Here is a 10,720-nt window from a genome sequence, read left to right as displayed (position 1 = left end):
AACAAGAAGACTATTTAAATGATCTGAAACAGTCAAGTTTGATTAACAATCAATTGATCAACATCATCTTGATGGGTATCTACCACCTATTTAAACCTCCAATCTGTATCTATAACTCCATCAATTGAAGCTTGCACTAGTCCATATTGATCATTTGCCATTAGCCATAGTGATTGTGAATTTTCATCTAAGAAGATGTGTAATGATGACAGCCTTCTGCAATGAAGAAGAGTGTTTACTTCTTGTATCTTTAATAATTTGTTTACTTACTTTGTTTTTCATTCATTGCACTTTGGTATTACAGTAAATTATGTCATCTTATGTAACATGGTTTGCTCTATCCATTTCAATGGTTCTAACTTTCATAGAGTTATTATTAATGTATTTGTGTTTTACATTCTGCACTTGTTTCAAAAATGCTTCTAAGTTTCTTGCACCCCAGCATTGATCTGTTGCAATCATGCATGTTCAAACTAGATTGATGGCTGCCTGGATCTGGCCTAAGTTAACTGCCTGTCTGCCAGTGACTCATTTTGTGTCCAGTTTGCCAAGTCACTTGTCTGCTCCTCTATGCAGAAGAAGTGCCATATATGTGTTAATAAACTACAAAGATGGCTTAGGCTGCAAAAAATGCCCACTAATAACACAGGATCATAAAATAATGATTTATTTCAAATATAAATCCACAGCTTAATGCGGGAAAGTTGTGTTAGCTAGATCCCAGACACACACAACAGCAATAGCTACATACTGTACCAGGAGCAACATTCATGCAAGTCATATTGCTCAAGAAACAAATTCAACATGAACACAACCAGTTGGAATATTAGTTCAAAGTTGGAACTTCACTTTAAACAGTTCAACAACAGATAAGCATTGATTCCTCAGCAAGTCATGTTTGCATTCTTAAATACTCCATTCTACCCATAGTGATATAGGTACAGTGGTACCACAGTTGTATTCTTATATGGTGTGGTAGGTATATACACCTCTGATGGTATGATGGTATTCTAATCTTTCTTCTAATTGTTCCAAAATTTTCACAGCTGCTGGCCTATGATAATGTGCATATTTTCATCCCAGCTGTTGCAGTCCCTTCTGCATTCCTTTCTATGCTGATGGTTTGTTATAAAAAATATATACATTATACAGATACATCTGCATTATGTCATGGCTTTGTTGTGAAAAGTATATTTTCTCGTAAGAATTTGTAAGAATATTAAACAAAATTTTTAAATATTTGTTACTCGGTAATTAGAATGACGAAATACTGCTTTATGGTATTATAATCAAGAAATTATAATCAAGATAATTGATTATCATCTCAATTGCGAGGTATGAATAATAGCAGTCATTTGTAAATATTTTTTGTTAAGAAGTATCAAGTTAAGAAGTTTTAAAGAATTCTTTGATTGTATAGGACGTATTTAGAAAATAATTGAAAATATGAAAGACTGCAAGCGCAAACGGTTAGGCATTGAACCAAATCTCTAAGCATCAATCAGACAATCACCAATCTTCCATGATCAACTGGAACATGCGTCGCAAAAACACATTGCCAGCAGAGTTATAGACACATATTAGTGGAGAAGGGCTTGCCGTATTTTGATTGAATTAAAAAATTTGTACATACAAATGTGCATGCATACCATATGCACATACATATGGCTTGCCGCGTTAGATGTGATTGTTTCACAGCTACACAATGAGATCAGAAAATAGCTAAGCTTTTTTATATACTTAAGATAGACCCTACTTTCAAATAATAGTCATTCAAGTACGCATTTAACATTGTAGTATTATCACTGTTCATCGGGAAATTTTGAAAATTATCTTGTATTTAGTGTTTGGTATTTGCTAATAATTAATTGTTAGGTTAATTTTTTGAACCAAAATTAATTGCTAAACTGGATTTAAATAGAAGATTTGTAACAATTCACGCTTTTTGGATACAATAAGAATACAATTCTTAAGAAATTTTACAATTTTAATTAACCCTTTAGCGGGCAAGCATTGAAATATCCAGATATTAAAATTTCAGAAACCATTTCAAGAAAGTAAGGAGTATTATACAATATATTTATTTCTATGAATTTTTGCAAATTTTGCCTATTCAACTTATTCTTATTCATCAATACAATGTTCTCATTCTTCAATACAATGTTCTTACTCTTCAATACGATGTTCTTACTCTTCCATACGATGTTCTTACTCTTCCATACGATGTTCGTACTCATCAATACGATGTTCTTACTCTTCAATACGATGTTCTCATTCTTCAATACGATGTTCTTACTCTTCAATACGATGTTCTTACTCTTCAATACAATGTTCTTACTCTTCAATACAATGTTCTCATTCTTCAATATGATGTTCTTACTCTTCAATACAATGTTCTTACTCTTCAATACGATGTTCTTACTCTTCAATACAATGTTCTTACTCTTCAATACAATATTCTTACTTTTCAATACAATGTTCTTATTCTTCAATCCGATGTTTTTACTCTTAAATACGATTTTCTTATTCATCAATATGATATTCTTGTTCTTTAATACGATGTTCAAACTCTTCAATACGATGTTCTTACTCTTCAATACGATGTTCTTACTCTTCAATATGATGTTCTTACTCTTCAATATGATGTTCTTACTCTTCAATATGATGTTCTTACTCTTCAATACGCTGTTCTTACTCTTCAATACGATATTATTACTCTTAATACGATGCAAAAGCAATGTTCTCGAAAAAGATGACTTGCCAAATGTTTTTGATAAGATGTTCATGAAATTGATGGCCCGCCAACGAACTTAATTACCGTAAACTGGGGCTACTCAGGATAATTTTGAAATTTTCATTCATAACTTCTCACCATGAAACATTCCATAAACAAGTTTAGGCTCATTTCAAAGCTCTTTGCAGGGGCTATCACATGGCTTCTCCAAAAAATTCATATGCTATACGTAAGGTGCCAGATGCAAAAAAAGAGTGTCCCGAGTAGCCCCGTCAAACAGGGCTACTCGGGACACTTGGAATAAAACTTCATTTTAAAATATTTGAAGCATGCAGAGTGTACTCATCTATTACTAACAGTACTTTGAAGTCCTCCTCTTTCATTGTAGATGATGTAGACTTGTAGAGGTAGAGTAAATAACATTTTCTGTGATTTTTACTTGTTTCTCCTTTATTGATGATAATACCATATACCGTAAAATGGGGTTACTTTGACCGGAGGGGTAACTTTGACCACTTTTCATTTTTTTAACAAAAACGCCCAAAACTCAAAAACGATTCAACATAGAAAAATTTTGTCACTGGCCAACAAAGGCCTAATACTGAGGCTACATAACACAATAGAAAGATTTAAAAAGTTTGCATATCTAATAGGTTAAAAAATTAATAATGTGACCCATGAAAAAGAGCTATTATTCAAAGCCTGTCGGAGTACCCCCTCCAATTTTTTCATTTTTTGGTAAAATAACTCCAGGTTTTGATGCATTGTAGTAGAACTCTTCTAGTTACATATGCAAAAGACAAATTTTAGGAAAGTGTCATAGTTTGCAAATGGGGGGTGCCACCCCCCAATGGGGGAACTTTGACCACCTAATGGCAGCCGTGACAGGGTAACATTGACCGGCTTGGAAATTAAGTTAAAATTACCATAGGTACCTATGGTATATAACATATTTTATGTTTGATACACCTATTAATGTTTTTTTCTTTATGTTTCAGACTCTACAGTCTTATATATGGTAATTCTAACTTAATTTCCAAACCGGTCAATGTTACCCCGTCACGGCTGCCATTAAGTGGTCACATTTTGCCCATTGGGGGGCGGCGCCCCCCATTTGCAAACTATGACACTTTCCTAAAATTTGTCTTTTGCATATGTACCTAGAAGAGTTTTACTACAATGCACCACAACCTGGAGTTATTTGGAGTTATTTTACCAAGAAATATAATTGATTTTGCCACCCGGTCAAAGAAACTCCAAGAGCTGGGGTAACAAAGACCATCAATTTTTTTGAAATTACCTCAAAACTATGAGAGGCAGGAGCCAGCAATTTATGGTGAGTAAAGGTAGAGTATAGACCTGTATTTTGCATGTTTAAATTCAAGTTTAACTTATCTAGTAAAAAAATGGCATCATTTTGAAGAAAAAAAGTGGTCAAAGTTACCCCATTTTACGGTACATAAATTACCACTTTATTGATGCAATATTACTGTATCCATGAACATGCCATTGAGCATTTACAACAACCTTGTCCACTGCAAGCTTCATATCAGCAGCCTTATTGCATTTTTTTCTCTATCTGTAAGCTTAGAGGTCGGCTTGTAATTTCACACCATTTTAATAGGGTTAAGCGAATTTAATATAAAAAAAGATTGTGAAAAACATACCTGAAACAGAAAGGTATGTTTTAGTGACAACCATCATATGTTTTGGAGAAATAAATCATAGTTTAGGTCAATTACTTTTCATTATATGATGCCTGGTGCACAATTCTATACAGCAATCCCTTGATTAGCACGGTTTTGAATACCGCGGTTTTGATTAACGCGGAAAAAAAATTTGCGACCTACCCTTAATCTACGCGGTGCCAGTTTTGATTAGCGCGACTTTTTTTTCACAACGCATCATTTTCCCGCCTCTAGCCAGAGGTGTTACATTCGTAACAAAAGTGTTACTTTTTGCTTGTTAGATCCTATGTTGTTACTTTTGTTACGATTTTTGGAAAAATTTGCCAAATGTTGTTACTTTATGAATTTCAGCCAATAATTCTTTAAATAAGGTCCCGTTCCGTAGGCACTCGTGCTGACTACAGAGTCGGTTTAACCGCGTCTTGTCTCGTTCATAACTTGAATGATCGAGTTCGGCAACGTTCGCCGGTAAGTGCTTTGATTAGCGCGGTTTTGCTTAACACGGTAAAACTCGGGGATTTATTAACCGCGTTAATCAAGGGATTGCTGTATATGACATTCTATGCACAATTTTGTGATGACCAATGATGCACAAATATTTTGATAAGTGAAATTTTTTCGCTGAGCAAGGTAAATGTAATCAATATCTTAAATCAATATGGTAAATGTAAATATGTAATCAATATTTGACCATTAGGTGGTCAAAGTTCCCCCATTGGGGGGTGGTGCCCCCCATTTACAAACTATGACACTTTCCTAAAATTTGTCTTTTGCATATGTAACTAGAAGAGTTCTACTACAATGCGTCAAAACCTGGAGTTATTTTACCAAAAAATAAAAAAATTGGAGGGGTACTCCAACAGGCTTTAAATAATAGCTCTTTTTTGTGGGTCCCATTATTAATTTTTTAACCTATTAGATATGCAAACTTTTTAAATCTTTCTATTGTGTTACGTAGCCTCAGTATTAGGCCTTTGATGGCCATTGACAAAATTTTTCTCTGTCAAATAGTTTTTGAGTTTTGGGGGTTTTTGTTAAAAAAACGAAGTGGTCAAAGTTACCCCGCCGGTCAAAGTAACCCCATTTTACGGTATGTAAATTCCGCAAATAAAGTTCTCATGCTGACACTCTTCTGCCACTTTTTTCTAAGTGAAATTTTTTAATACGGCAAATATTTTTTTACTACAGACCTTAGCAGAAGTAACTTTTCAAAATATTGTTTTTACCATTTTTTCAGGAATTTTTCAAAGCTAGTACATGTAGTATTTTTCAAGTTCCTTTATACTACATAGATAGGAAAAATGTTGACGTTTATGCCACTATATTTAGTTTTGCAATATTCCAATTAGTTCGCTACTAGGTAAAACAGTTTTACACTGTGTCGGAGAACTGTCCCGAGTTACTCCGCCTGTCCTGAGTAGCCCCGGTTTATGGTATTGATCCTTAATATAATGTCTTTATTTCATGAGTTATTATTAATCCTATCAAGTCCTGTCAAAAATATTTACTTGCATTATGAGCAGTTGCATCAACTAGGTACTGCCTACAAGAATTATCTGCAACATTTACCCAGGGTGCAGAGGGTGGAAGCTGCGTTTCCAATATATGGGTTTTAAGCCCAAAGCGTCGCCAACCATCTTCAAGATGCGTCGCTGGATTTTTTTATGAAAAGCCATTTACGCTGAGTAATGAAAAACTATTTACAAGCCACAAACTTATTTACAAGGTTGCATGCACGTGTTACCCCAAATAACTAAATTTACCCTAAAAATAGTCTGATTGTACAGCAAGTGTCAACTGAACATGTGATAATGCAGTCTGACCGCTCTAATGTGACCGCAACGACGTAATCGCAAACTTGACGTTTACATTTTTTTGGCGGGAAGTCCATAGTGGCAAAGCAGAGTTATTTAGGCCTAGACTCTCCCTTAAGTTCACTTTTGAGTCCTATATGTAAACCAGTCAAGTATCCTGGATAGGTACCTTCATTATCATGCATAAGAAATTGGTTTAAATCGAGAGTAAATGAGGAAATTAAAACAACTTATTCTACAAAATTTGTGGTTTGTCACTATGGCAGGAACTCATTGCAACTGATATCCGGACAAGCTTCACTGCATCCTGATCCATCCAACATACCGGAAACCTTACTTTTTTTTAAATAGTTGGCCAAAGACTGACAAATATATTAAATGCAAGAATTTCAATCTAAATGTATCAGCAAGATCTTCTGAAGGCGTAAATTTTGCTACTGAAGCATCGCCAAAGATCTTGCAATATTCATCCACTCTCTGCACAGTGGACTTCGAGCAGCTTCATTATTAAAAATTACTTGGCGACACATCCTGAAGACTTCTTGCGGCAACGGCAACAGCTATTGAGTAATGTTGGTAACATTTTCGGGAGAAAACTTGTATCTTGGTGATGCTGCTTGCACTCTCTGCACCCTGGTGCTGCCACTCAGTGCTGGTCTACTTAACCCTTTCACACCTGAATCATATTTTGATCAAATTAAAATATTTTTATGCCAAAAATGAGTTATTTAGGTGTTAAATATTACAGAAAGAACAATAGTTATAAAATATTCCTTTATTTGAAGAAGTTACAAAATGTTGCCTTATGTCTACATCCAGCAGAAATAGACAATTTTGAATTGCTACTTAGTATGGCATTGTGCATAGCAAGTTTTTGTTCTAGTAAGGCACAAACCTACATTACATTTGTTGCACATTACTCTAGTGAAACCTTTCACACAAAACTTGCATCTTTGTTTTGTTTCAGCAATAAATGGCAAATGACCAATATTGTCAAAACGAACAGCATCTCAAGAATGTGTGAGTTTCCTTCTTTTTGTGGCGGCGGCTCCATTCACGCGGCTTGGTCTTCCTCTTGGAGTTGAACTTAGACTCATCAAACCAATGGCTGGATCTTCCTTGAAATCAGACAGACTCTTCACTTTTGATTTCATTACATGGCAATTCCTTTTATACAAAAGCCAAGAATTCACCACACTCATGTCTAATAAATAAAAAAAATATCCGCATGTACCATTTCTTAGATTTGAAATCAATGTGGTAAAGTTCGATCAACATGTCACATAGATCGACGCCTCCCATAAATTTTTTATATTCTTTTACAACAAATGGTCTGTTTATTTCAATGTGCTTGTTTTGTTTTTTGTCCCATCTCTTGACCGTGTCTTCTGGAGTGATGCCAGCATAAGTTGATAGAAGGTGAACAGACTTATTATCAAACCACTTCACTGCTATTACATCACGATTTGTTTCGACACGGTAGTCAAAGCTTCCTCGTCCCTCTTTCTGTAATTTCTTGTCATTTTCCATGATGCATCCTTTCAGTCTATTTGCTCTAACAGTAGATACATTCAAGATTCTGGATTCCTTTAGTTTCAACGATAAATCAACAGAAGAGAACCAGTTATCGTAGAACAACTTGTAGTTCAAGTGCTTAGGTATGCCTTCAGCAAGATGGAGCACATAGGCAGATGATACTCCAACACCAAGGTCATCATTTTTCTGAGATTTGCCTGTATGTATCTTGAAGTCATAAACAAACCCACTTGATCCTGCTCGTGATATTACTTTGTATCCCCATCTGTGAGGTTGTTTTGGATTGTATTGTTTCAAAGATATGCGAGCTTTTGTGGGAATGATTTGCATGTCTACAACTTGATGTTCTTCCTGCGATACCTTCCAGCAATTTGTTCTGACAGATTCAATTATGGGTCTTATTTTGAATAACTTGTCAAAATCGGGATCATCTCTGGTCTTCTGTTGCGTGTTGTTGTTGAAATGAATATATCTCTTTATCTCTGCAAACTTATCTCTACTCATGAATGATGTCTGATATTGCGGCTAGTTGCAGGCCTTTCTTCCAGTATGTCCAATAACTGGGAACTTTTATAATACCAGTTAGAAGTAGAATTCCCAAGAAGCATTTCATGTCGGTATTTTCAAGATGCATCTCTTTGCCATCCTTCTGTAGTGCACGCACTTTAGTTTGTTGAACAATGAAATCTACCTATAAGAGCATCATCAAAAATCAAATTGAAAAATGAAGTTGCACTAAATGTTTGCCATTCTTCATCAACAATAAGATGGTCTTTCCATTCAATATCATAAGGTGGAGAGAAATTTTTTTTTTTCTCCATTTGAATTCATTTATTACATTCTTAGCTGCTCTCTGTTGCCCACTGTGCAGAGAGTGGATGAATATTGCAAGATCTTTGGCGATGCTTCAGTAGCAAAATTTTCGCCTTCAGAAGATCTTGCCAACACATTTAGATTGAAATTCTTGCATTTAATATATTTCTCACTCTTCGGCCAACTATTTAGAAAAAAAGTAAGGTTTCTGGTACGTTGGGGGGATTACGATGCAGCGAAGCTTGTCCGGAAATCAGTTGCGATGAGTTCCCAAAAAAAATTGTAAACAATGTTTTTTCGATTACATAGTTTCGGTCACATTAGAGCGGTCAGACTGCTTTATTACATGTTCAGTTGACACTTGCTGTACAATCAGACTGTTTTTAGGGTAAAATTAGTTATTTGGGTTAACATGTGCATGCAACCTTGTAAATAAGTTTGTGGCTTGTAAATAGTTCGTCATTACTCAGCGTAAATGGCTTTTAATTAAAAATTACCAGGCGACGCATCTTAAAAATGGTCGGCGAGGCTTTGGGCTTAAAAACCCATATATTGGCGACGCTGCTTCCATCTTCTGCGCCCTGGTCTGTTGCTCTGCCCTAATTGAAAATGGAATATCATCTTCAGATGCACCATCATGCACTTTGATATTTGGCAAGGTGCGAATATGTTGGATAGTATCTAATTCTTCAATATCATCATACACAGCAGATTCAAGTTCTTCATCATCTTCATCAGATTTATCACCATCAGGATAGAGTACCATCTTCACAGCTTTATCTAATGTCAGAAACTTCCTACCCTGGCGAATTGCTGAGCGCTTCTGTACCTTTTCATATTTGGTCAAGTGTTCTGTGTTGGATCTACTTCGTCCCGGCTGCTCATTAGACATGATGGATCTGCAATATAATATAAAGAAGACTACAAAAATATCATTGGTAATCAACGAAATAGTTAGTGCCGTCACGACGCTTTTCTACTCAGTTGTTTACCATCTTGTGAAATGTGAATTACTGCCGGATGTAGCAAATAAGCTACATATCATTTCAAAATCTTCGATTTAAGAATGTTCATGATATTTAATATCTTTGACAATTTAATATCTTACTATGCATCATTACCTAGGGTAAACGCGGTATATTCCGACACATTAAGGACGCATCGAGAAATGAAAAACTATAAAAAAAACGTATGCGTTACGTAAGTTCTGTTGCCTTCACGTGACTCTCAAAACACTTCACTACGCATCAGCAATGATGAAACATCACAAAATGTTGCCATATTTATTAAAAAGCCTTTAGAATGGAAGCCTACCAAATCCCTATATTCCGTCACTGTTTGTGGCAATATTCGACACGTGGTGAGTCGTATTGCGTCAGCGCTTCAAATTTAACTGATACGTAATGCCGACATCAACGTATTCGAATTCCGTTTGCTGTGTGAGCTGTATTGGGATACAACATAAGACCTAGTGTTTTTGCAGTATTTCGACACGCAAATGTATGACGTCACCATTTCAACCATCAATGAACGCATGGAACTAAAACAAAGCTTAATATAAAGGAAAAACTAGAGAAGTGACGGAATTACCTATGATGTCGGAATATACCGCGTTCACCCTATACAATGAGTATGATTTGCACTAAAATAATCATTTGGGAATATTTTTAATCGCGATATCAAATAATGAAAAAACAGCGTACCTAACACTCACCAGGCCCAGGATAGTGTTTTGACGCGTCTTCTCTTGATCATGGCTGTCATACTACTGAGTACTGACAAAACAAAGCCAATCTCAGTACCACTGTAAAGCTATTGATGCACTCTTTGCAACGGCGTTTAAAAATATCCTAAATTGTAATTAGAAATGCCTTAAAAATAGACTAGAACTTAATGTAGACCTAAGTGGAAAAAACGCGACATCAGAGGGATTAGTCCACCTGTTAATGAATTCCGTAGGGGGCCTAGGCTGCAAAAAATTGGCACTAATTCTGCAGGATGCACAAAATTGATAATGAATTCAAGTCGAATTCCGCAGCGCAATCAGAGAAGTGAAATCCGCACGAAGTTTGAAGCCAGAAAATACGGAAGCCAGACGCGCGATCGAACAGAAGCTACTGGACCAGGAGCAACAT

Source organism: Hyalella azteca, unplaced genomic scaffold (genome assembly GCF_000764305.2).
Source record: "Hyalella azteca isolate HAZT.00-mixed unplaced genomic scaffold, Hazt_2.0.2 contig17278, whole genome shotgun sequence".
In the NCBI taxonomy this organism is placed as follows: domain Eukaryota; kingdom Metazoa; phylum Arthropoda; class Malacostraca; order Amphipoda; family Hyalellidae; genus Hyalella; species Hyalella azteca.
The sequence above is the reverse complement of the archived record's forward strand: the minus strand, read 5'-3'. Positions refer to the sequence as shown.